At 45.5% G+C, this 25,357-nt stretch overlaps 1 protein-coding gene across 2 annotated transcripts in view; it reads right to left on the reverse strand.

Annotated features, from left to right (window-relative positions):
• Window positions 1–25,357, reverse strand: part of PTPRN2 (protein tyrosine phosphatase receptor type N2) — an 805,972-nt gene that overhangs the window by 731,672 nt on the left and 48,943 nt on the right. The window lies entirely within an intron of this gene.

The raw sequence follows: 25,357 nt of genomic DNA on the forward strand, positions 1-25,357 counted from the left end.
TCTCTGTCCCAAAAATAAATAAACGTTGAAAAAAAAAATAAAAAAAAAAAAAGAATAGAGAACCCAGACTTGGACCCACAAATGTATCACCAACTAATCTTTGACAAAGCAGGAAAGAGTATCCAATGGAAAAAAGACAGTCTCTTCAGCAAATGGTGCTAAGAGAACTGGACAGCAACATGCAGAAGAATGAAATTAGACCATTTTCTTACACCATACACAAAAATAAACTCAAAATGGATCAAAGACCTAAATGTGACACAGGAAGCCATCAAAACCCTGGAGAAGAAAGTAAGCAACAACCTCTTTGACCTCATCTGCAGCACTTTCTTGCTCAACACATCTCCAAAGGCAAGGGAAATAAAAGCAAAAATGAACTATTGGGACATCATCAAGATAAAAAGCTTCTGCACTGCAAAGGAAACAATCAACAAAACTAAAAGGCAACTGACAGAATGGGAGAAGATATTTGCAGATGATGTATCAGATAAAGGGTTAGCATCCAAAATCTATAAGGAACTTACCAAAATCAACACACAAAAAGCAAATAATTTGGTGAATAAATGGGCAGAAGACATGAATAGACACTTTTCCAAAGAAGACAACCATATGACCAACCAACACATGAAAAAATGCTCAACATCACTCATCATCAAGGAAATACAAATCAAAACCACATTGAGATACCACCTCACTCCGGTCAGAGTGGCTAAAATGAACAACTCAAGAAACAACAGATATTGGCAAGGATGTGGAGAAAAAGGATCTCTTTAGCACTGCTGGTGGGAATGCAAACTGGTGCAGCCGCTCTGGAAAACAGTGTGGAGGTTCCTCAAAAAATTAAAAATAGAACTACACTATGACCCAGCAGTAGCACTACTGGAAATTTATCCAAAGGATACAGGAGTGCTGATTCATAAGGGCACATGTACCCCTACGGTTATAGCAGCACTTTCAACAATAGCCAAATTATGGAAAGAGCCCAAATGTCCATCAACTGATGAATGGATAAAGAAGACATGATTTATATATACAATGGAATACTACTTGGCAATGAGAAAGAATGAAATCATGCCATTTGTAGCAACGTGGATGGAACTGGAAGGTATTATGCTGAGTGAAATAAGTCAGTCAGAGAAGGACAGATATCATATGTTTTCACTCATATGTAGATCTTCATAAACTTAACAGAAGACCATGGAGGAAGGGAAGGGGGGGAAATAGCTACAGAGAGGGAGGGAGGCAAACCACAAAAGACTCTTAAATACAGAGAACAAACTGAGGGTTAATGAGGGGGGTGGGGGAGAGGGGAAAGTGGGTGATGGGCATTGAGGAGGGCACTTGTTGGGATGAGCACTAGGAGTTGTATGTAAGCCAATTTGACAATAAATTATATTCATAAAAAAATAAAATAAAAAACTGAGTGTCTTGTAGGCAGCATATAGATGAGTCTCGCTTTTATACCCATTCTGTCACCCTATGTCTTTTGATTGGAATATTTAGTCCATTTACATTCAAAATAATTACTGATAAGTATATACTTTTTGACATTTTGTTACTTGTCTTATGCTTGTTTTTGGAGTTCTTCTCTGTCCATTTCTGCTCTTGCTGTCTTCCTTCACAGTTTGCTCTCTTAAGTAATATACTTGGATTCCTTTCTCTTTACTTTTTACATTATCTGTTTATCAGTTTTTGATTTGCAGTTACCATTAGGTTTATATATAACATTTATGCATATACCAGCCTATATTAAGTTGATGGTTGCTTAAGTATGAGCTCATTCTTTGCTCCTCACACACCACGTTTTAGGTATATAGTCATACTTTACATCCTTTTATTTTGTGAGTCCCTTGACGAATTTTTATAAATAAACTTAATTTTACTGCTTTCATGCTTCCTACTTTTCTTATTCCACTTAAGGACTTCCCTTTCCACTCAGAGTCCCCTTTAACATTTCCTGTAGGGCTGATTTAGTGGTTATGAACTCCTTTCACTTTTGTTTGTCTGAAAAGTCTTTATATCTCCTTCTATTCTGAATGACAGCCTTACTAGATGCGAGTATTCTTGGTTGTAGGGTTTTTCCTTTCAGCACTTTAAATATATCATGCCACTACCTTCTGGCCTCCAAAATTTCTGCTGCAAAAATCAGCTGCTAGCCTTATGGGGTTTCCCTTGTATGTAACTGTTTTCTCCTGCTGCTTTTAAACTTCTCTTTTTATTACTATTTGCCATCTTAATTGGTATGGGCCCTTGTGTGGACCTCCTTGGGTTGATTTGGCGGGGGGGGGGGGGGGGGGGGGCGGGGGGGGCGCTCTCTGTGCTTCCTGGACCTGGATGTCTATTTCCTTTCCCAGATTAGGGAAGTTTTCAGCTATTATTTCTTCAAATACACTTTCTGCCCCTTTTCTCTCACGTCTCCTTCTAGGACCCCCATAATGCAAATGTGATTTTGCTTAATGGTGTAGCTGAGTTCCCTTAATCTATTTTTTTAAGATTTTATTTTTAAGTAATCTCTACACCCAACATGGGGCTTGAACTCACAACCCTGAGATCAAGAGTTGAATACTCTACTAACTGAGCCAGCAAAGCCACCCCTATTTTCATCTTTTATTACTCATTTTTCTGTTTGGCTTGATTGCTTTCCATTACTTTGTCCTCCAGGTCACTGATCGATGCTTCTGCTTCCTCTATCCTGCTATTTATCCTATCTAGTGTATTTTTAATTTTACTTATTGTGCTCTTCATCTCTGATTGGTTCTTTTTTTATATTTTGTCTTTGTGGAGGGTCTCACTGATGTCCTCCACTCTTTTCTCAAGTCCAGTGAGTACCTTTATGACCATTACTTTAAATTCTCTATCAGGCATATTATTTATCTCTGTTTCATTTAGCTCTTTTGTTGTGATTTTGTCCTGTTCTTTCATTTGGGACATATTCCTCTGTCTCCTCATTTTGTCTAATTCCCTGTGTCTGCTTCTGTAGGTTAGGAAAGTCAGCTATGTCTTCTTCTCTGGAAAGTAGTGGCCTAAAGAAAAAGACCAGTGGTGCCCTGTATTGCAATGTCCCCTATTCACCAGAACCTAGCACTTCAGAAGTGTCTCCTATGTGTGTTTTGTGTGTCCTACTCTTGTGGTTGAGACATGTTTGCCTACAGTCCAGTCACCTAAAATGGTTCTTTTGCCTGTTGTGGACAGGGTTTGGTCCCTGGGCCAGTCTGGGTTCCCCATCAGCTTGAGTTGCATCAGACCAGGCATTTGCCAGAGATGTAGTAGCAACTAACTGAAGGATGCTTTCCCTTTGTTGTTCTCTGAGAAGTTTACTTGGTGAGCAGGGCCTGCAGTCAGACTAGCTATGTGCCCCCAGCCCACTGCTGGGGCTGCAGTTGAATTGGTGTGTCTTCAAGGGCAGGAACTCAGTTTCCTCTAGCTCTCCTGGCTCTCCCAGAGCTGAGCTGGCTGATTTTTAAATTCCAGGTGTTAAGCCCCATTGGTTGTTCAGCCTCCCTGGTTTTCAAAGCCAAATGTTATGGAGATTTGTTCTTCCCGTGTGGGTCCCCCATGACTGGGATGCCTAGCATGCCTGGTGTCAAATCAGTTCCTCTCCCTTTCCACACCCATGGTGTCCCTCCCTCCCACAGTCAGTCCCACAGGTCCCTTTGGCTCCCAACCTCATCTCTCATCTCCATCCTTCCTACCCTCCTCAGTGTGGTCTCTTCTCAACATTTAGCTGTGGACAGTCTGTTCTGCCAGTCTTCACGTCATTTTCTGGGTTGTTTACACTGATGTGGGTATCATCTAGTTGTATCCAGGGTACAAGGTGAACCTAGGGTCCTCCAACTCTGTCATCTCCGGAAGTCCCACATAAGAATTTTATCAGAGGATGAGCTTGATTGGTTTTAGGAAAAGTCTGAAGTGAATCTGAACGTAATTTTTTTGTCCTGTTTAACTTGTTACATTTCAACGTCAGTGTGTTTGTACATCCCACTATACGCTGTAGATAAAATGACAGAACCAAGAAAAAGGATTTAAAACTATATCGGAGTAAAACTCACCTCAGGAATTATCAACCTCCAACTGGCAATAATGTCCTATAGGACACATGCCCTGGTATGTTAATAAGTACCTTTCAGAAAAGGTTGGGAGTCAGACACATTTGAAAAATGTCAACTGAAATTTAACAGGATTCTCCTCTGCAAGACTTCTCAGAACCTTCAAAGCTGCAAAAGGTCATGCTTTCTTCTTAAGAAGGGTACCACAGCTGATGTTTGCCAAACTACTTGAAATGCAATCCTTCATCACATGTTACCTCAGTGGAATAGAGGAAACTAAACCAGAGAATTACAGTAAAGACGTAGAAGTCATCCTGCCTAAGAAGCTCTCAGTCTTGAGGACCAGAGGACTTGTTAAAACATGGATTGCCGGTCCCATTCTCAGTTTCTGGCTTAGTAGATGTGGGGTAGGCCCTGAGAGTCTTCAATTCTAACAAGTTCCTGGTAATGCCGATGCTCCAGGACCCCATTCCTAACACAGCTGGTCAGGTAGAAAGTTTCTCAAACGTGTCCAGTAGGAACCAGTGTGGTGAGAAGCTCTGGTCCAATTGCATTTGGAACATTCTGTGCCCCGATGTCCCTCTCTAAAAAGTTAAAATGTAGGGGAGCCTGGCTGGCTTAGCTGGAAGAGCAGGCAAACTCCTGATCCTGGGGATGGGAGCCCCCACGTTAGGCATAGAGATTACTTAAAATAAATACTTTTTGGGGCGCCTGGGTGGCGCAGTCGGTTAAGCGTCTGACTTCAGCCAGGTCACGATCTCGCGGTCCGTGAGTTCGAGCCCTGCGTCGGGCTCTGGGCTGATGGCTCAGAGCCTGGAGCCTGTTTCCGATTCTGTGTCTCCCTCTCTCTCTGCCCCTCCCCCGTTCATGCTCTGTCTCTCTCTGTCCCAAAAATAAAAATAAACGTTGAAAAAAAAATTTTTTTTAAATAAATACTTTTTTGTCAATAAATGAAATTCATATGTGTATTAGGTGCTAAAGATAATGGGAGTTCTTCCTGTAATGAGAATTTTATCATTTGTTTAGTATTTTCTATTTTCATTATTTTGACATCTTTTAACCATGACATCTTTGTGCATGCACACATAAACAAGTAACAACCCACTTTCTGAGACCACACAGGGAATATGATCACTATTTCCTCATGAAAATAATTATTTCCTCTATAATCTCATCCAGGTTAATTTATTTTATTCTCAAATCCTTTTCTGTCCTCTGTTGAGGCCAAGCAAACAATGCACTACTTAGCGCCTCCTAATATCTCAGAACCGTTTGGTCTTCTAAGTACCAGCAGACAGCAACCACAGCTCAGAAGGCCCAACACTTGGCTTCCTTCACCCAGGACATGATTAATGGACTAACTGTAAGTGTGAGAACAGCCTGCCTTCTGCTGGGTATCCCTGTGGTTAACCCCATACAATCCAAGGGCAAGGTTTTGTTCTTTCAAATCGTCCCACATTCTAGGTCTGGGACACAGGCATCCTGGGAGAAAACAAATTTGCTTAAAACTGTTGGGATTTCACACAAGCACACTAGCTACTCTTGTTTTGTGGGTAAGAGGCACAGCTGTAAGCTGTGAGAAAGTTCCGTGCCTGAAGGAGCTACACCTGTTTCCAATGAGGCATCATCCCTGGGTGAGCCACTCAGCTGTGGGATATACACCAGCCCAGATAGAAATATCACTCATGACTAAGGAGGAAATCCATGTTGGGATAGTTCTGAATATTTTAAGGTTTTATTCTATTAAGTGTAAGCTTATCTCCTAGAAACTTCCATTACAAACCTTACAATACTTAGCATTATGCAGAGCAAAGCTTCTCCCTCTTGAAATGAGATAACAAACCCCCCAGCAAAGTGATAGGTACACAATATCTCTTAGTGAATGCACATTCCCTTCCCACCCCCCCTTCCACAGGACAGCCTTTCCAATGTGTAAGTTTGTTCTTCTTCAACTTAAATATGCCCAATTATTTCACATGATATGATTTCATACCATTTTGCCAATCTAACTTCTCCACTCTCAACACTGCCTGTCTCATGTGGATCTACCCTAGGATGGGTGCACTCATCAGAATTAAACAGAGGTTCAGGAGTGGTACAGCCACCTGGGTGAACAGACATTCTTTTCCCTTGTTCTGACTCTCTCCTCCTACCATGAGAGCTGGAGTCCATCAAGCTGCCTGGAGGTCAGAGAGAGGACTCAACTCTCATAGATTCCAGCATAAAAAAAATTGGCTTACTCGGGGGCAGGCAAAACACAGCCCTACATTTTTGTAAATAAAATTTACAAATTATCATAAATAATAGTTATACAAATAATTATAAAATTATTGAAGCACAGCCCACCCACCTGCTTACATCTTGTTATGGCTGCTTTTGTCCTGCAACAGCTAAGTTGAAGAGTTGTGACAGAGACTAGGGGTCTAAAGAACCCTATTTACAGAAAAAACTTAGCTAGCCCTGGCTTATTAAAAGGAGTAGAGGTTGTTTATAGAATCAAAAGGGGGTTAGAAACTTGGCTTGGAGAAACGGGCAGGAATCAAAGGATCCCATGGGAACATGGCCCACCTCCACTGCAGCACCAGGACACTGCCTCTGAAGCTGCCAGGCCCACCACTTTCCTCAGAGTCCTTCCTTCTCGCTGCACTGGCTTAGAGCTTGCGTGGAACATGTGAGTGGCCTTGCCTACAACAAGGTTCTCACAGGAGCAGCCATGCACCCCCAAACCTGGACTCCACCACCCAGAGCACTGAGCCTCTCCAGGACCCCATCACACCATGGCGTTCTGACTTCATGTTAGAACACAAGCTGTTTCCTTTTCAGATCCACAGTGGAACCACCTCCCTCTAGCCTGGATCATCCTGTACCATTTCCACCACCAACCTCCCAACCCCAAGAGCAGGACTCTGTCCTTGTTCCCTCAGACATCACATTCCTACTTGACTCCCAATCCCAGCCTAAGTCTTTCTGGATTCCCAGCTGTGTATCCCATGCAAATTAATAAACAGATCCTTCCCATCTGTATCTGAGTCATGGCTACCTCCCTCCAGGGTACTGGAGAGTGATGAAGCTGGCTGAGAGCCGAGGAAAGAGGGAGAAAAGGAAGGCTGGAGAGGCGGGGTCGGTTGCAGGCCAGAGCTTGTGCCCCTTCTCACCAGGTTAGCCTTTTCCAAAATGGAAGCATCCCTTCTTTGCACTCCTCTGAAGAGCAATGAGCTGAGCTCTGTGGTGATGAGAAAACAGAAATGATAGCACCGAACACCAAAAATTCAACGTGAAGTGTTGTAAAGAGCTCCTGCTTAGGAATAGAAGGTTCTAGAAATCAGCATGTGGCTGTGGACAAACTACACATTCTCTCTCACCTGCTTACTTAAACTATTATTGGAGATTTTTCATATCATAAAAGCCTAGAAAATTAAGAAAATGCAGAAAATCACAACAAGAAAGTAATACTAGTGACCTCCTCACCCAGAAATAACACCCCTATTTCCAGTCATTTTTCTTTGTATATCTATAAGGATTGGGGGCAACTGGGTAGCTCAGTTGGTTTCGGCACGGGTAATGGTCTTGCAGTTTGTGGGATCAAACCCCACACTGAGCTCTGCGCTGACAGCATGGAGCCTGCTTAGGTTCTCTCTCTCTACCTCTCTCTGCCCCTCCCCTGCTGGCACACACTGTTTCTCTCTCAAAACAGATAAATAAACTTTAAAAAAATCTTTAAAAGTACTGGTATCATCCTGTACATGCAATTTTATAACCTGCACCTTTTACTTCTTTTTTTTAATCAAATTTTTATTGATTTACACTAGGTCACAACTGAAAATATATGTCCAATCACCTTGCATGTGTATGTTTCATTAAATATTTTTATCACTGAAAACTAAATTTACTGGTTGATTTTTATTTTTTGTTAATATGAAATTTATTGTCAAATTGGTTTCCATACAATACCCAGTGCTCATCCCAACAGGCCGCACCTTTTACTTCTAATATACTGTAAACAATTCCCTGTCCTTGATATTTCTCACCATGATGAATTTTAATCACCACATAATAATTAATTCTATACTTGCACATAATCTATTTAACCAATTCTCTCATGAAGTAACTTTACATGGTTTCCAATTTTCCTCATTAAAAATAACACCATAACCAGCAATCCGGATTGTTAGTCCTTGGGGATAGCTCGAATTTCTTTCCCCTAGGGATCAATTCCTACAAAAAGAACCTCAGGGGCACCCGGGTGGCTCAGTCGGTGGAGCATGTGACTCTTGATCTTGGGGTTGTAGGTTCAAGGCCCACACTAGGTATAGAGACTACTTAAAAATAAAATCTAAAAAAAAAGAACCCCAGATTTTTTAAAGGTGTTATGTGTAAGATTTTAGAAAGATGTTTACAAATTGCCTCTCATCAACATAATAGAAGTGTGCCTTGACCCCTCAGCTTCTCAGTTTGTTAAAAGATTAAATCTTGCCCCTCCTTACCTAGGAGAGTTGCTGGGAGAACCCAAGGACATAGCAGAGGTTGAAGCATCTTATAAACTAAAGCATGCAGGAAGAGTGTTACTGTCCTGTCACTCAGGGACCTATCCTCCTTCCCCACCTCCTGCATTACTGGGGCATGAATCTGAAATATCAGTAGTCAAAAATATATATAAATAAAATAAAATAAGCTCACAAGGCACTTCTGGCAGAATGAAGCCCCTAGGACACGTTTTAGGATCTCTAACGTAATTTAACACACATCATGAACCACCAAGATGCATTAAAAGCATTGTGGTTATGTGCTATGCACAATTATCTCTTCTGACCAGTTCCCAAGCTGTTCTTTCTCCAGTGTAACATCTAAGTATATACAGTAGAACACCCTGGGGATGTCCAAGTCACCCAGTTTGCTACAAGGGCAGTCTAAAGTCTCATGAAGTTAAAAAATAATCATCAGGGTGCCTGGGTGGCTCAATCAGTTAAGCATCTGACTCTGGATTTCAGCTCAGGGCATGACCTCGCGGTTCATGAGTTCAAGCCCTACACTGGGCTCTACACTGACAGTGCAAAGCCTGCTTGGGATTCTGTCTCTCTCCCTCTCTGCCCCTCCTCCACTCTTGCATGCTCTCTCTCCCTCAAAATAAATAAGTAAACTTTAAAAGAAAATCGGGGCGCCTGGGTGGCGCAGTCGGTTAAGCGTCTGACTTCAGCCAGGTCACGATCTCGCGGTCCGTGAGTTCGAGCCCCGCGTCAGGCTCTGGGCTGATGGCTCGGAGCCTGGAGCCTGTTTCCGATTCTGTGTCTCCCTCTCTCTCTGCCCCTCCCCCGTTCATGTTCTGTCTCTCTCTGTCCCAAAAATAAATAAAAAAACGTTGAAAAAAATTTTAAAAAAATAAATAAATAAATAAATAAATAAAAGAAAATCATCATCAAAAGAAAAATCCTAAGCTGAAAAACAAAAGCACACTTAATTTGAAAGCATGTACTCCTGAATCTGCCTCTGGCTTAGATGATTTCATTTCTGAGCTGCACAGAGAGGTGAGGAAAAGGAAGAGCCAGAGAGTGGAGTGGAAAGGGGAGGAGAAGCTAGAAGTAGGGTGCCCTGCCGCTGGTGACCCTGAAGTCCTCCCTAACCTCCAAGCCTCAATGATTTCACCTGTATATGTGGACAAAATATGGCCAGATGCTGGGTCCTTAGGGATGTCAAGGGCGGTGCTAACACCGGCACACCAGTGGCATCCAATAAACAGCAGCTACAACTATGACACGTGTCCTACGCTGCCTCAGGGGCAACAGAGAAATGAAGGACAGGCACATCCCCCCGCTTGAAGACGAGAGTGAGCGGGGTATGTAGATGTCTAGGAGGGTTAGAGAAGGGTGAGAGGATTAGGAGACTGACCCAACTCCAACCCCCTTCACAGCACTCGGCGTGTCTAAAAGCAGTACTCTATTTATCTTGTGTTGCTCACCTTCTCTCACCTGAATGGAAGTTCCATGACAGCCTGACATACAAGAGAGGCTCACCAAGTATGTGACAAGAAACAGGAGCTGCCACTAGGATGGCACTAGGATGCACGGTCAGTGAGGAGACTGACGCAGGGCTCTATCTCGTGAACTGTGAGATCACGGCCTGAGCTAAAATCAAGAGTCGGATGCTCAACCGACTGAGCGCCCAGGTGCCCCAACGACCTGATTCTTCACCCACCTTCCAGGCACAGCCTCGGAAATCCCTCTCACAGCCTACAGGCCCTACCCCTGGATTCCAGCTTCACTGTGTGACTTGCTTTGGCATCACAGTGAGATGGGGCAGCGGTATTTACCGGTTCTGAGCCTCAAAAGGCCTAGTGTATTTGCACATTCCCCCTCTCTCCTCTGCCGTCACTGTGGTAAGGACATGCCTGCACCAGCCTGTGGGTTCCAGGAGGAAGAGGAGAGATATGTGGGCAGATACCCCCTGGCAGACCCAGCCTAAAGCAGCTGAAACCCCAAAGGAGTAATAAAGGATTAGTGCTTTAAGTTTTGGGGTGCTTTGGTCTGTACTACTCACCAACTGATACAAGGGATTCCCACTCTGATAGGCAGGCATAGCAGAAAACTCTAGTACATCTAGCTGAGGGACACTGGAAAGTGACTTGGAGGAAGTAGGTATGAAAAGGCAGAGAAAAGACGGTAGACTAGCTCTGGAGGGGGACAGGCATTCCATGGAGACCCCCACATGACAGAGGCCACCCTACAGCGCAAGGATTAGGCACAGACAGGGCTCAGAACTATCCAGGGGACATCCCACAGTGAGCAGAAGCAGGAAGCCAAGCCACACCAATGTTCACAAGCTATGGAGGAAGGGGTAAGGGCTGTGTACCTACTCACCATCAGAGAAGACCCACCTGGTAGCTGGTATGTAGGGCTGGCCGGAAGGAAGGGAACAGAGAACAAGTGGACCGTCTGGGCCAGGAGGAAGGAGGAAGAGGTTGGGGTCAAGGTGATGGTATGGCTCTGACTCGGTAACAGAAGGATGCATGAGGTGGAGGCAAAGAGGAGAGCCAGGAGGAGGAGGAGGAGGCAAGGGCCTGGCTCAGTTCAGTGGAGGGTGAAGGACCAGGACATTCAGGAGATGACACCAAGCATACTGGGGAAGTGTGAGCTCCAGAAGAGATGGGACAGGTATGAATTCTGGAGGTAAAAACCGGTGCTGGGGTGGGGGTGGATGAAGTCTGTAAAGGCAAGAAGGTGAAGGGAAGGAGGGAGCGAGGGGGACAGGAGAGCGAGTAACTGTCAGAGAGAGAAGGTGACAAGCAGTTCCCACAGCAGGGGGCTGCAAGCAGATGACCACGAGAAGGCCTTTCCTTTCTGTGACCATGTCCAGGGCTGGTTAAATAGCACCTTTGGTAAAAGCCTGCAACAATGTGCCTTTTATGATCTTTGTCAAAGCTGTTGGATCCTGGGGTGCAGGCCCAAGGATTCTTCCTCCAGACAAGGAAATAGGACAGTTATCAACATGCATGTCCTGAATCTCCCCATGTAAACCTGCACACCCCACTGGAGGGTACAAGCACATTGTTGGTAGTCAATTCTATGATTCACTTCAGGCTAATGTAGAACCTAAAGTCCAACCCCAATTTTCCTCTCTACCAACCGGAATTAAATATCCAGGCAGAACCAGAGTTCAGTACAATTGCAGAAAGCAGGACCACACAGTGCATAAGTGTGGAAATCAACCCTCCAAATTTATTTTCCTTATTTCTAACCTCCACAGCCTCACTTACATCTGCATTGTGGGTTCTGCTGACAACACACCATAGGAAAAGGTGAAATGCCAGCACATAGCCAGCAGGCAGGGCTGACTAACGGACAGCATGCAGTGAAGAAATTGGGATGAGCTCCTTCCTTTGTCTGGGGTTGGCATGGTGGCGTGAGGCCCTGGGCGGCCACACGCAGCGGAGACCTGAAGGTGACACACTAGCAGATTTGTCTACAGGTTTGCATAAGAGAAACATGGGTGACGTGCAACTCTGCTCCATGCCTAGCGGAGTGCTGTGAGCAATGATGTGCACCTTAAATTGTAATCCCATGCAGTAAGCATTTATCCAAGGTCTTTTACAGACAAACACAAGTGAAATACAGTATTCCATTCCCCAGAAGTCCCTAAGGAGAGAATATTATCATCATGCAAATTAGTAACAACCTCCTAGTAATGTTTCAGGGCCCCTATTTCCCAAAGTTTCGAGAACATTCTAGCAAACTTGCTTTGTTTTGTGAGTGCTAAGGGACATAACCCCAGGTCTAGTTCTCTGGGAGAATACCTGATATATTTTCAATTTTATGACTCTGCATTTTTAGCTTTTCCTTCTTGGGTGTCCTGCAGCCCCAGTGACAAAGAATAACCTAGATGTCTGGGGTGCTCTGAGGAGATTTTATCTCACATACTCAACCCACAACAGGTGTTCAACAGAGTATGTAAATGAGCAAGGTAATAAATTCTCACATTCTTGCCCCACAAAAGCCTCATTTACCCCCAAACCCCTCCCCCTCCCTCTTTCTGATTCTCACACATTGAGGATAAAGCTGTTTTATCTTTTACAAGATTTCATTAAAAACAATTAATTCTTCCCTTCTTTGCCATCCATTTTAACTTGTGCTTGTCACCTGGGTTCTCTTTTCTGTGTTAAAATAGTAAAATGGCTCAGAGACACCAGAAATTCCACCATCTGATGAAAAACACCAGGATACTAGAGCATAGGAGAAACTACCGTGGTCTTTAAAACACAAAAAGGAGGAGGAACAGGAGGAGAAAGATAATTACAAACAGGTCAGATGTGAGAACAAAAGAAAATCAGAAAGACTTCGATGGCATGGGACAGGATTCTTTTCAGAGACAATTACTTAGTAAGAAAAGTGACAAGCAACGTTACCGTCGGGTCAGCGGAGACGAGGAGAACCAAGACATGTTTGCTGCATCACGAGTCCTCCCACAGCGAGCCCTCCTCTCCCATGTATGAGACCACGTGTGGTTCACAAAGCCTCTCACCTGAGCAACACAACTGCAACTGAAAGGCAATTTTGAACTTCTTTTTCTCAAGTCAAAAGATCGAAACAGTTGGCCAGCACTTGGGGACGGCAGAAAATGCCAGGTTAATTTTTCTTCTGATATCCAGGACTCGACACCCATTCCTCTTAGGTGCGAATCGCTGCAGACCTTCGTCCGCACCTGCCGTGGCACACTCTCCCTCCTTCCCCTGCACCCAAACAAAGAAGCAGCTGAGAGGAGTGACATCGGGACTGGCAACCCCATCTCATGAGGGCCACTCTCCGTATTAGACCCCATCCTCATCCTATCCCAGGGCCTACGTGGAACAGTATGGCCTGGTGATCCCATTTAAATGACTAGACAGAGGTCACCTACTGAGATGAGAACACCAATTTATGAGGACGGTGGAAGCTGAGAGAGAACCCACCAATCACGAAAGTGCTTTGTCCCTCCAGTTCTTCTAAACTGTGCACATCTTGCAGCCACATGAAAGGACACCATCCAAACAGGCCAGCTGCCATTTTCTCTTGGACACAGCTCAATAGACACTCTATGGGCCTCACGTAAGAAAAGAAAACCTTGCACAGGCAGGTCTAATGCACAGCACTGTGCTGCAGATAACATGCAAATGGCACCCATGGGCTTCCGGCTCAACATGAGGTCTCTGCAGGCCCCAGAGGGTCAGTCAGCACAAACACAGTGGGCAGGTTGGGCCCCTGGGCAGAGCAGGGCTGTTATCACAGTGTGTGAAATAAGTCATTCTTAAATGAAGAGTGCTAGGTGAAAGAATCAGTCTGAAAACTCTGGAAAAGACAAAAACAGAGATCAGTGGTTGCTAGGGGTCCAAGCAGAGGGGAGGGAGGCTTGAGTAGGTAAAGCACAAAATGTGTAGGGCAGGGAAACTTCTCAATATGTTGTGGACACTTGACTCTTAAGCATCTACTGAAACCCAATGAACTTCACAGCACAAAGATGAATCTCAGTGAATGCAAATTTAACAAAACATCAACAGGGAGGCAGGGGACCCCAGGAACGAATGAAGAGTGTGACAGAAGAGTACAGCTGTGCTGGTAATGCTGGGAAGGACGCTGACCCCAATCACTCAGGAAATGAGGGAAGCCTGTGCTCTAGTGGATAAAGCTGCTCCCCAAGGAGTGCAGACCAATGGTTCCGACCCTGCTGGCTACTCACAGACCCTGAAATCCAACGATTAAGTAAACAGGAGTGGGTGGTGGGAACCAGTGTCCTCACTGTTGGTATAGAAGCAGAATCAAGGGAAGAAGACTGAGATGGTCCCTGCAGTGACGGGCTGGAATTGAAGACAGTAGAGGTTCAAGTTAAGCTTGATATAGATATGTAATTACAGACAGAAATGTTTGTAGACATGTGCACATTCACACATGTATCTCCTTGCTTGTCAGCTAAGTATTCTGGAAGCAATGACACCCCAGCAGCAGTGACCACCCCTCGCACTCAGTTTCTACACATTTTCAAATAAAAGGAATGAGGGCTACTTGTAGAAACAGCAAATTCTAGGATAGGACAGGAAATACACCAGATGAGCCTGAAGTACCTTGTAGTGTCAAAAAGTGAGGGGCGCCTGGGTGGCTCAGTCGGTTAAGCACCTGACTTCGGCTCAAATCATGATTTCATAGTTCGTGGGTTCGATCCCCGCATTGGGCTCTGTGCTAACAGCTCAGAGCCTGGAGCCTGCTTCGGATTCTGTGTCTCCATCTCTCTCTGCCCCTCCCCTGCTTACGTTTGTGTTCTCTCTCTCAAATATAAACATTTAAAAAAAGAATTGTTTAAGTGAGGCAGTGCTAAAAAAAAAAAAAAAAAAAAAAATTCCACAATGATGGTAGGCTTCAGAGACTCACAAAGCAACTGAAAGAGCTCCCAAGAACCAAAGCTGGAAAATGTGAGCAAAAAAAATAAAGTAGTATCGGATTGTAACCCAAAGTGTAAAAGAAATGATTGAATAAATTAACGGGGGAAAGAATTAAATCTGTGCAGAATTCCCCAAATACTTTATGTAGATTCTTCACCCTTGAGAAGAGGGAACATAATTCCTAGTCCTTAAGTGTGGGCTGTGCTTAGCAAGCTCCTTCCACAGTGTGGAAAGCAGAGAGAAGAGAGACTTTATGGAGGAGACATCTGGCCACCACACCTCAGCCAGAAGATCAACGTCAACATCCACAGAGAGGAGCCATATTAACGATATGTAGCCTTGACATGATATGATGAGAAGGGCGTTTACCTCTGTGGTCTTCCTCCCTAAAACCCAAAACCCCAGTCTAATCATGAGAAAAGAATCAGACAAATCCAAATTATGGGACATTCTGCAAAACACCTGACCAGCACTTCTCAAAACTATCAATGTTACCAAAAACAAGGGAAGTCTAAGAAATGTCATGTTCAAGAGGAGCCTAAGGAGATAGGATGACCAAATATAAGATGGCATCCCGGATGGATTCCTGGAACAGAAAAAGGACATTACATCAAAACAAAGGAAATCCAAATAAAGTATAGAATTTAGTTCATAATATGTATCAATACTTGTTCGTTAATTGTAACAAATATACTGTACTTATGTAAAATCTTTTTAAAGCATTTATTTTTTATTTTTTTTAACGTTTATTTATTTTTGAGACAGAGAGAGACAGAGCATGAACGGGGAAGGGTCAGAGAGAGGGAGACACAGAATCTGAAACAGGCTCCAGGCTCCGAGCCGTCAGCACAGAGCCCGACGCGGGGCTCGAACTCACGGACCGCGAGATCATGACCTGAGCCGAAGTCGGCCACTTAACCGACTGAGCCACCCAGGCGCCCCTGTAAAATCTTAATAAGAAGGGAAACTAGGTGTAGGGTATATGGGAATTCTTTATACAATCTTCACAATTTTCTTGTAAATCTACAACTGTCCTAAAAAAAAGTTTTTCAAAAAATAAATACATTTTGTAGGGATGAATCACTGAATTCTACTCCTAAAACCAATACTGCACTGTATGTTAACTGGAATCTAAATAAAAAACTGAAAATAAGAAAATAAAAATAATAAATACATGTGTATATACAGTATAGACACAGTGCAATTTACGAAACCATCAAAAATGCTGTATAATATTATAAGCTAAGGTGTAAAAAGCAGAACCAAAATTTGCCAGTCGTCCTCTACGTTGGGCAGTAGGAATATAATTAGCATTTTATTTTTTCTTCTTTGCTTATCTGTGTTTTAAATTTTCTTCAAGGAACATGTTATCACCTTTGTAATATGAAAAATTCTACAGGTTATCAGTTCCTGGATTTATAAAAGTCACTGGATAAAAGAGGTTCGGGAAACGATCCTGATTTCCTCACAAGTTTGAAAGGTGTGGTTTTGACTGCCCGCTCACTCCACCCATCAGGCCAGAAAGACCACAAAGGTCGGCTCATCCTTGAAGTGTAAGCATCTGCGAGGCTACACCTCGAATTACACACGCAGATCCACAAAGTGGAAGCTATAATCACCGAGAGGGAGGTGGCAGAAGCCAGGAATGATTACCCAGCAGGCCCTAATCATCCCCCATGGGCTTCCTCACCTCACCACAGGTGCTGGCTATTCGCAGAGCTGGCTCTCAGCGGAGGGCTCCGGAACACACTCCAGTAACGGAGAAGGACTCACACAGAGAACACAGGGTCGCGTGGGGACGAGCCCGGGACAGCAGCACAGGGGCCAATCAGGAGGACCCACAGGTGCTGTGGAGTCCCTGCATGAGTGTGGCCGGCAGAGCTGTTATTGTTCCTCAGAGCTTTATGGAACAATTGAACCCACGTGGCCCACGAAGGAGATCTGTCTCAGCTGTGTCCGGCGTGGGGCATCTCTGAGGGACGTGACACATTCCCACACCCAGGATACGGCCTGGCTCCCACTGGCCAATCATTTCAGTAGCAAGAACAGTACTCGCAGAACAGCCGCCCTCCTCCCAGGTCCCTCTGAAGGCCCAGAGGCCAGCGCACGGGAAACAAAGGTAAGACCCACCTGTACTCCGTAAACACATCACCCATGAACATGGAAGCAGCTGTTTACTTGAGTTTACTTCTTCCTCACTTAAAAGTAATGAAACGGTTTGAAAATATTTATGAAAAGAGAACATAAGAGGACCAATATCCCCCATCTGTTTGGTTAAAAAGAAAATAGAAACACTTTGTAGAATTTCAAAGTTAAAAGATAGGCCATTTTAAAAATTTACCTTTCAAGAGACACCATTTTTTTTTAAATAAAGTAAGAACAGAAAAATACCTCACAAATGCAATGTTCGTGATTGACTTCTCCCAAGAAAAGTATCACCTACCTGCCTAACCTGTCACTGGCACGTGTGTGGTTTGGCGACCTCTCTGGACTTGCTTTCCTTCATCATGAAAGTCTCTGACAAGCCAATGAGAAAATTATCAGAAAACAGGAACCCCCTCCACACTGCATCCTTTTTCTTTTATTCCCATAGTGCTGTTTCTTGTCTAAATAATTTTTGATGAGCATTTAAAGATACAGTAACACCAGAGATGATCGGGAAAAGTAGGAACAGAAAGCCAGAGCATCATGGAAAGGGGTGAGTGGATATGGGGAGAAAGCAGGAGATCCCAACTTGACACAGAGGTATTTAGCACATGTTGGTATTTTCCCTGCCAGTGATTTCAGTGTTCAAAGCATGACGTCTTGACCTGAGAAAGAACCACTTCCCACTCGATTCAACTGCTTTCTGCACATCTCTCACTGTCTCCACACAGGGGTCTCACGGCTGACTCCCACTGTCACCTTCCCGGACGGCTCAGTGAAGCGCCTGATACCTGTCCTCTCCGTGGCCCCCATGACCCCACCCCTCCCAGCTGTACAGCCCCTGACATCACTCCTCAACCCTTCCCAGTCCCTGTGTCTCTGCCTGCTTTCATCTACACGTCACTGAAGTACTGGTGTCTGCCAGACTTGTACCAGAGCATACATTATATGCTCTCTCGGGTCTCTCTACATACGCACAGCCTGAATCCATAATGCTTCCTAAAACGTCTTTCCAGACTCTACCAGGAATCCCAGATGCAGAGTCCAGCTCTATGGAACAAGTGCCTCTTACTAAGTGGTCCACATTCACTGCCTGTCCCACCCACAGTCACACTCTTGCCTATTTGAGCTGCTCGTGGGCCCCAGAAAAAGCTCCCACTTCAGAGTCGAATTCTGGGTGGAAGACTTCAACCCTCTCCACGTCGCAATTTCAGCCATTCCCATCTCTATAGCACCCCTCTCTCACACCTGCTCCTCTCAACACATGCGCCGCACCGTGCTGTAGTGGCAGGGATGGGGGGTGCCCCTCTATTAGTCCAGAAGATTCCCAAGTGCTGGGAGTCCCCCACAGCACAAGGCCTGGCACAGAGCAAGGGCTGCAGAAATATGTGATGCTCGGGTAGACAAGTGAGTAAGAGAGCACGGATGAGTGGGTGCTGCACACACACCGTCCTGAAGGACCTGACCGACGGCGCTCTGGCCTGCAGTTAAGACTGTACCCTTTGCTTGGTGGTAGTTGGTTCAAAGTTTAAGGGCTCTAATTCTTGGAAAGTTTGCCCTTCCTTTTTTTTTTAAGTTTGTTTTTTATTTTTGAGAGAGAGAGACCACAGGGAGAGGAGCAGAGAGAGAGGGAGAGAGAGAGAATCCCAAACAGGCTCCGCACTGTCAGCACAGAGCCCAGGGTGGGGCTCGAAGTCATGAACGGTGATCGCGACCTGAACTGAAACCAAAAGTCAAATGCTTAACTGACTGAACCAGTCAGGTGCCCCTGCCCTTCCTTATCTTGAAGTCTGTTTCAATTCTGTTCTCAGAAACAACAGCTATTCCCTCTGAGCTAGGATGGTCTCCAAACTCGAAAAGGCATCTATCACTCCACTGTGCGGTGTCCCCTCTTGAGACCACCACCCACCACTCCTTCCCTGGTTCTTCCAGGGGCATGGCTACCCTACCTCCCACCATCTCGCTGTCCTCAGTGACCCACATAAGAGCAGGGCCCCACACTGGCCATTTCCCCTAAAGGTGGCCTGTACATCACAGACAAAGCAAAACCACAAGCAGCTTGACCTGGACAAGGCAGCCTGTGGAAAAAGCCCAAGTGGGATTTAACTTACCCACTCCGCACCTCACGTTTGAGCTGATACATGCACTTATTCAAATTTCCAGGTACTTTCCATTAATTCTATCTGCCTGTCACCTTGTGCTTGTGCTTGTGCTCAGCACCCTCTACCCTCTTTTCACCCTTGGAGAAAAGAGAGCAGGGCAGCAGTGCCCTCTTTGAAGAACACAGCCACATACAGGAAGTACAGAATATGACCCTCTACTTAACTCCCTACAACCAGCAGGTCTGACCACTCTCTCCTCTGGGTATCTCTGAAATAGTCCACTCTCTGCTTCTCCACTACCATTTCCCATCTGGTTGCTGCTCTGACTCCTGACTCATCTCACTGCCCACTCAGCAGCCAGAATCATTATTAGAAAATGTAAAAGGGAATTTATCACTATGAGCTGAAATACCTTCAATGGATTCTGGATGCTTCTAGAACAGAGTCCAAAGCTGGCCTCACAGATGGTGACTCCAGGACTGGCCAGACAGGCCTTAGTCTGGCTCACATCTGGGCTCTCACTGACCACCACACTGGTCTGCACACAGTCTTTGTGTTCAGGGCAGCTCTGGGATCTTAGGTGGGCCAGTCTCTCCACTGGTCTGGATGATTCTGCAACTCAGTTCTGAAAGTGTTCAAGGATCCAGTGGCCACACACACTGTCCCCAAGGGAGAAGAGGGGCTCCTTCCCCAGTGCTACCGATATGTTTCTCAGTAAATGTGACAACTTTCTCCAGGTCCCAGCTGCCCAGGGGGAGAGTCACTCGCCCGAGGAGAAGGTGCCTACAGGCCTCCTCTTGCCTGTTCCAGGAAAGGCCAGTGCTGTAGTGCCCCACAAACCAAATCACCTGTAGTCATCACATCTTCCAAGTCTACTTCTCGTTACACTAAAACCAGCTTTCCCTGTGGGTGTCATCACCCCTCTGCCAGACACACAAGCCCTGGGAAGGCTGTGTGCCCCGGGGAAACACTGCAATGGGATGAACTTCCCTGAGGCCACGTAGATTTTTTAAATGCCTAGGCTGTCCCTAGCTCAACATTGACATCTCTTCTTATAAACAACAACACAGCCGAAAAAGGAATACATTTCCATCTGTGAAACTGACCCTTCCCCTGCCCCACCAAGGAAAGCACAGTGTGCAGAGGTCAAAGGGCTCCAGCCCTCTAAGGAAAGTGTGGTCTGGGGTCGTAGACAAGACCCAGCCTCTGATGGAATGGGGGTGAGATAGAGGGTGGGCTGGGCTGGGAGAGGAAAGAGTTGGTTAAATTATCATGAAATGCCTTTTTATCACTGAAATTTAAAGAACCTAATGGTTTACTCCTTCACAAAAATTATTATTTATGTCAATTCAGGTGGAGTGTCTTTCTGCTACAATTTAAAATGGTTCACGTTCGGGGCACCTGGGTGGCTCAGTCAGTTAAGCATCTGACTCTTGATCTCAACTCAGGTCGTGAGTTCAGGTCCCGTGTTGGGCTCCAGGCTGGGTGTGAAACCTACTAAAAAATTAAAAATAAAATAAAATAGTTCATGCTCTTCAAAACATGGTTTTCACAGCAATCTTTCCTGGATGCTTGAAGCAGGTTCTTACCTGCAGCCAGAGGATCCTTCAGGCAAAGCCCACTGGGGCAGGGCCACAGGAGCAGGGCCACTGGGGCAGGGCCACAGGAGCAGGGCCACTGGGGCAGGGCCACAGGAACAGGGCCAATGGGGCAGGGCCACAGGAGCAGGGCCCTGTCAGGAGCAGCAGTTCCAACTCTGACTTTCCATCACCCTAAACTCTGCACAGCCTCTAGTTATTTTGTGTGATGGTGATAACATCATTTAAAGCAGCATTTATATTTTTTTAAGCTTATAGCTCATTATTTTAAAAAATGTATAACCAACAGAAACCAAAGTACAAAAAAGGGGAGAGTGGCACAGGGTAAGAAAAGATTTCCTTCCTCGGCCACCAACCAACCAAGTCCCCCTGGGCTCTCCTGGTTCCCCACCTGGAATGAGGCCATGTTTCAGGAGGCCGACAGAGGAATGGATGAGATGAGCTATGGAAAGCCTGTGCACACCAGAGGCTGCCGCATGGATCCATGATGATACTGCTGCTGTTTTCACCCAGAGATTTCACTCAGCTTAACAGAGATAGAGAATTCAACCAAACTCCTCTCGTCTCTCCCAGAATGGAATTCTAAGTGTCACAGCCATTATCCTACCATGTGGTTTCTCTCTGTGGGAGCCACTCAGAACCACAGTTGCTGAAGCCTCCAGAGGATGGGGGCGGGGATGTCCTCAGCCTGCCAGGAATCTGAGTCCTGATCCCAGCTGGTACCTTACCAACTGCAGGAAGCAAAGGAGTTATCTGACCATCCTGGACTCTGGACTTCTCATCAGTAAATAATACATAATTTCTAAAGTCACATCTAGTTCTAAAATTCTATGGGTCTCTGACCGTTTCAACCCCACACAAAATTTGTCATAAACCCATGTGTGCCCTCTACAGCCCAGCATGTTCGTCTTTTTTTTTAATATGAAATTTATTGTCAAATTGGTTTCCATACAACACCCAGTGATCATCCCAACAGGTGCCCTCCTCAATGCCCATCACCCACTTTCCCCACCCTCCCACCCCCGATCAACCCTTAGTTCATTCTCAGTTTTTAAGAGTCTCTTATGGTTTGGCTCCCTCCTTCTCAAACTTTTTTTTTCCCTTCCCCTCCCCCATGGTGTTCTGTTAAGTTTCTCAGGGTCCACATAAGAGTGAAAACATATGGTTATCTGTCTTTCTCTGTACGACTTATTTCACTTAGCATAACACTCTCCAGTTCCATCCCCATTGCTACAGAAGGCCATATTTCATTCTTTCTCATTGCCAAGTAGTATTCCATTGTATACATAAACCACAATTTCTTTATCTATTCATCAGTTGATGGACATTTAGGCTCTTTCCATAATTTGGCTATTATTGAAAGTCCAGCATGTTAGTCTTTATGCAAAGTATTATCATCAAGTGAAAGATTCTCTGGAGCCAGAGCGTGAACTCCCTGCCCGCTCAGTACCTTCCAAAGACCCCACCCTCCGTGTGTGATTTCTTTCCTGCTATTGATAGTTAGGAACCCACTGGCCACTAAGCATGATCTAGACTTCAAGTTCAGGTGCAGATTTCAGACACGCGTGAGTCATGCGGATGGAGTTCTTGGCCACCCTCATTAGGGCTGCTCCTCTATGAGGTGGTAACCAGAGGCTTATCTCTCTGAAATGACACTGAGGCCACAAGTGACCCTGCTAGACTTAACCACACAGCTGTCAAGGAGAAATGGATTAAAAACATCTGCCCCCTATTTCCTTCAAAGAGGGAATATAAAAATTTGACTCATTTGTTCATAAAGCCAGTATCTACAGAGCATCTACTCTGTTCCAAGCACCGTGCTAAGATACTGGTGCAGAAGGCAGGCAAGGCCGACCCTGGAAAGCATGGATTCTTGTGAATTAACTAAATACATTCTGGTGTTGACAAAAACAAGCCTTATGCCATAACCACTATACAAATGATAAATAAAGTACAACTGCTATTGTCCAAAGGGTCCTGAGAGAGCATCTGGACCAATTCCATGGTTTGGTGACTGCCCATGACCCCACAGTCAGGGGTTGAACGAGATGCACAACCAGGCCCCCTGCTTCCAGCCAGCTGACCGCTTTCTACTAAATCGTTTTTCCTCCCCACTTCTGAATTTAGCAGTGAGACCTATGCGTACCTACCCAGCAAAATACAAAAGTGATAATAATCCCAAAATCAATTTGCAAACAACTGTCAAGAATACCTTGATGGGTGGGTAATGGCTTAGAAAAGACAGTCCACATCAGAATCACTTACTCTCTGGGAGGGTGTGCGTGTACGACTGCGGATCTAAATGAACCAACAGTGCATTGATGACATGGGCCAAGCTAGAGGTAATGCAATTGTGGACAGGAACTGAGCAGAGAGTGGTGTCTGTAACAGCCAGGTGCTCGGGCCCAACAGAGCACCCAATGGGTTAGCTTTGTTCACAGAATTTAGTGTCTTTCCTGGTTTCTCATGAGCACGTGCACTTTCCTCCTCTGTAACATTGCTCATCACACAAGATCTTCCTTCTAGCCAGCCTAATCCTTCACTTCTACATGATCGGATTCCATAAGCAATGGACATGGAGACGGAGAGAACAGAGGTGCCACTGGGTAAGGATTAATGACAGACACCCCTTGAATGTGTTGTGTTTAAGATGATCAGGAAGCCAAGGATTTAGATGAGAGGACAAGACAACACTCGGATTTGGAACTTTCCAGCATCAAGGTGGCTGCCAGCATCCAGAAAGCTGAAAGATGAGCCCTCAGAAGAGCAAGACAAGAATGAGGGAGGCAAGGCGTGCATCTAGGGAACCAGGAAGAGACATCACAGGAAAGAAGGAACTAGGAGAGGCCAGGACAACCCCACAAGTAGCCGAGTGTGGTGTCCCTGCCACACAGAAGCAGGAGGTGGGAGCACGTGGATGGTAGCACAAGGCCAGGCATATGAGGCAGGGGAGACTGGCCAAGTGGCCAGAGAGAAGGTGCCACAGCCTTTAAATGTAAATCTCCATCAGAGAGGTGAAAAATCAAACCACATCACTGAGGATTAAGAAGAAAGTTGGGGTGTTACAGACTAAATTCACAGATTGAAGCCCTGATCCCCAGAACCTCAGAACATGACCATATTTGGAAACTGGGTCACTACAGATGTAATTTGCTGAGATGAATGAGATCATTAGGGTGGGCCTCACTCCAACAAGACTGCGTTCCTACACAAGGGAAATCTGGACACACACACAGAGAAGGCACACATGTGCAAAGGAAGGCATAGACTGGTGTGATGCTTCCATAAGCCAAGGATCACCAAGAATGGGTGCAACCACCAGAAGGCAGGTGAGAGCCTGGAAAGATCACCCACAGAGCCTCAGAAGAAAGCAGGCTGGTCACTACCTTGGTCCCAGACCCACAGTTTCCAGACCATGGAAAGACATTGCTCTTGTTTAGACTATTCTGTCTGTGGTGCTTTATTGCAGCAGCCTTGGGGAACCCATACAGTGGGAGATAAATGAGATCAATGGTGGAGAGCTTTCTGTCAAGTTCTACCACAAGGAAGGAGAGAAATGGAGCACAGGGGACTGAGGGCTGGCCCCCCACCTGGGAAGACAGAGGCAGGGGGTGAGCAGAGAGGGGAAATGCTGGGAGAAGGCGAGGTGCTACTGGGCATGCTCAAGAGGTGCTCCCCAATCAGGTCAGCTTTCTCACTTGAGAAAGTCTGAAACAGACATCTGTAGAACTACTGCAAGGATCCAACTGCCTTTCAAAAGGGAGACCTGATGCCTGTCCTTTGCAGTCCCCTGAAGGACAGCCATGGCTGGACTCTGGCTCATCATCAGCAAGGACTTTGAAGTAAAATGTCAGACTGACCAGCACACTAAGAAATCGTAGGCCCAGAGTCCCAGCCAAGGAAGCGAGCAGACCACAGCCTTTCCAGCTCCAGGCTCCAAGTTCCCTGCCCAGCAAACCTTCAGGGCAAAGCATGTGCTTCTGCAGAATGAAAGCTGCTTCTGGGAAGTGGTCCAGAGGTTAAGGTTTAGCTATTTTGGAAGCTGGGCATCTGCCAAGGAGAATACATGGCCACCTATGTGGAACAAAACTGTCAGGCAGCACACAGTGGCAGCAGAAGGCAGCACCAGGGATAAGAGACTCGGTCCTGCAGGATGTGTGTTCAAGGAGCCCAGCACCAGGCCAGAATTCCAATCTGTTTGGCCCTGTTGACCCTTTCTGGGTTTAAGAAAGGAAAGAGAGAAAGAATCCCAGTCACATAGACTGAACTCCCTCGAGGCCAAACTCACCTTCCTCCTGCTCTACAGTTGTCTGCAGATCTCTGTGGAAATGGGAACAGGTGTCGCCTCCTCCTCCTCCACTGTGCCCACACAGGGCTGTCTGTGGCCAGGAAGCAGCACTTTCTGTTCTCCTTCCCCCCTGAGAGAAGCCTTAGCTGTAACTTCTTGGGGATGTGAATGTTAATAGATGCAACATTTAATTACTATTTAGTATAATTAAATGATTATGGGGATTTTAAAGATCCTTTCACTCAGGATGAGTATTGCTTCGTCCAGAGCACCCCACTCAG

Source organism: Prionailurus viverrinus, chromosome A2 (assembly GCF_022837055.1).
Source record: "Prionailurus viverrinus isolate Anna chromosome A2, UM_Priviv_1.0, whole genome shotgun sequence".
Classification (NCBI taxonomy): Eukaryota; Metazoa; Chordata; class Mammalia; order Carnivora; family Felidae; genus Prionailurus; species Prionailurus viverrinus.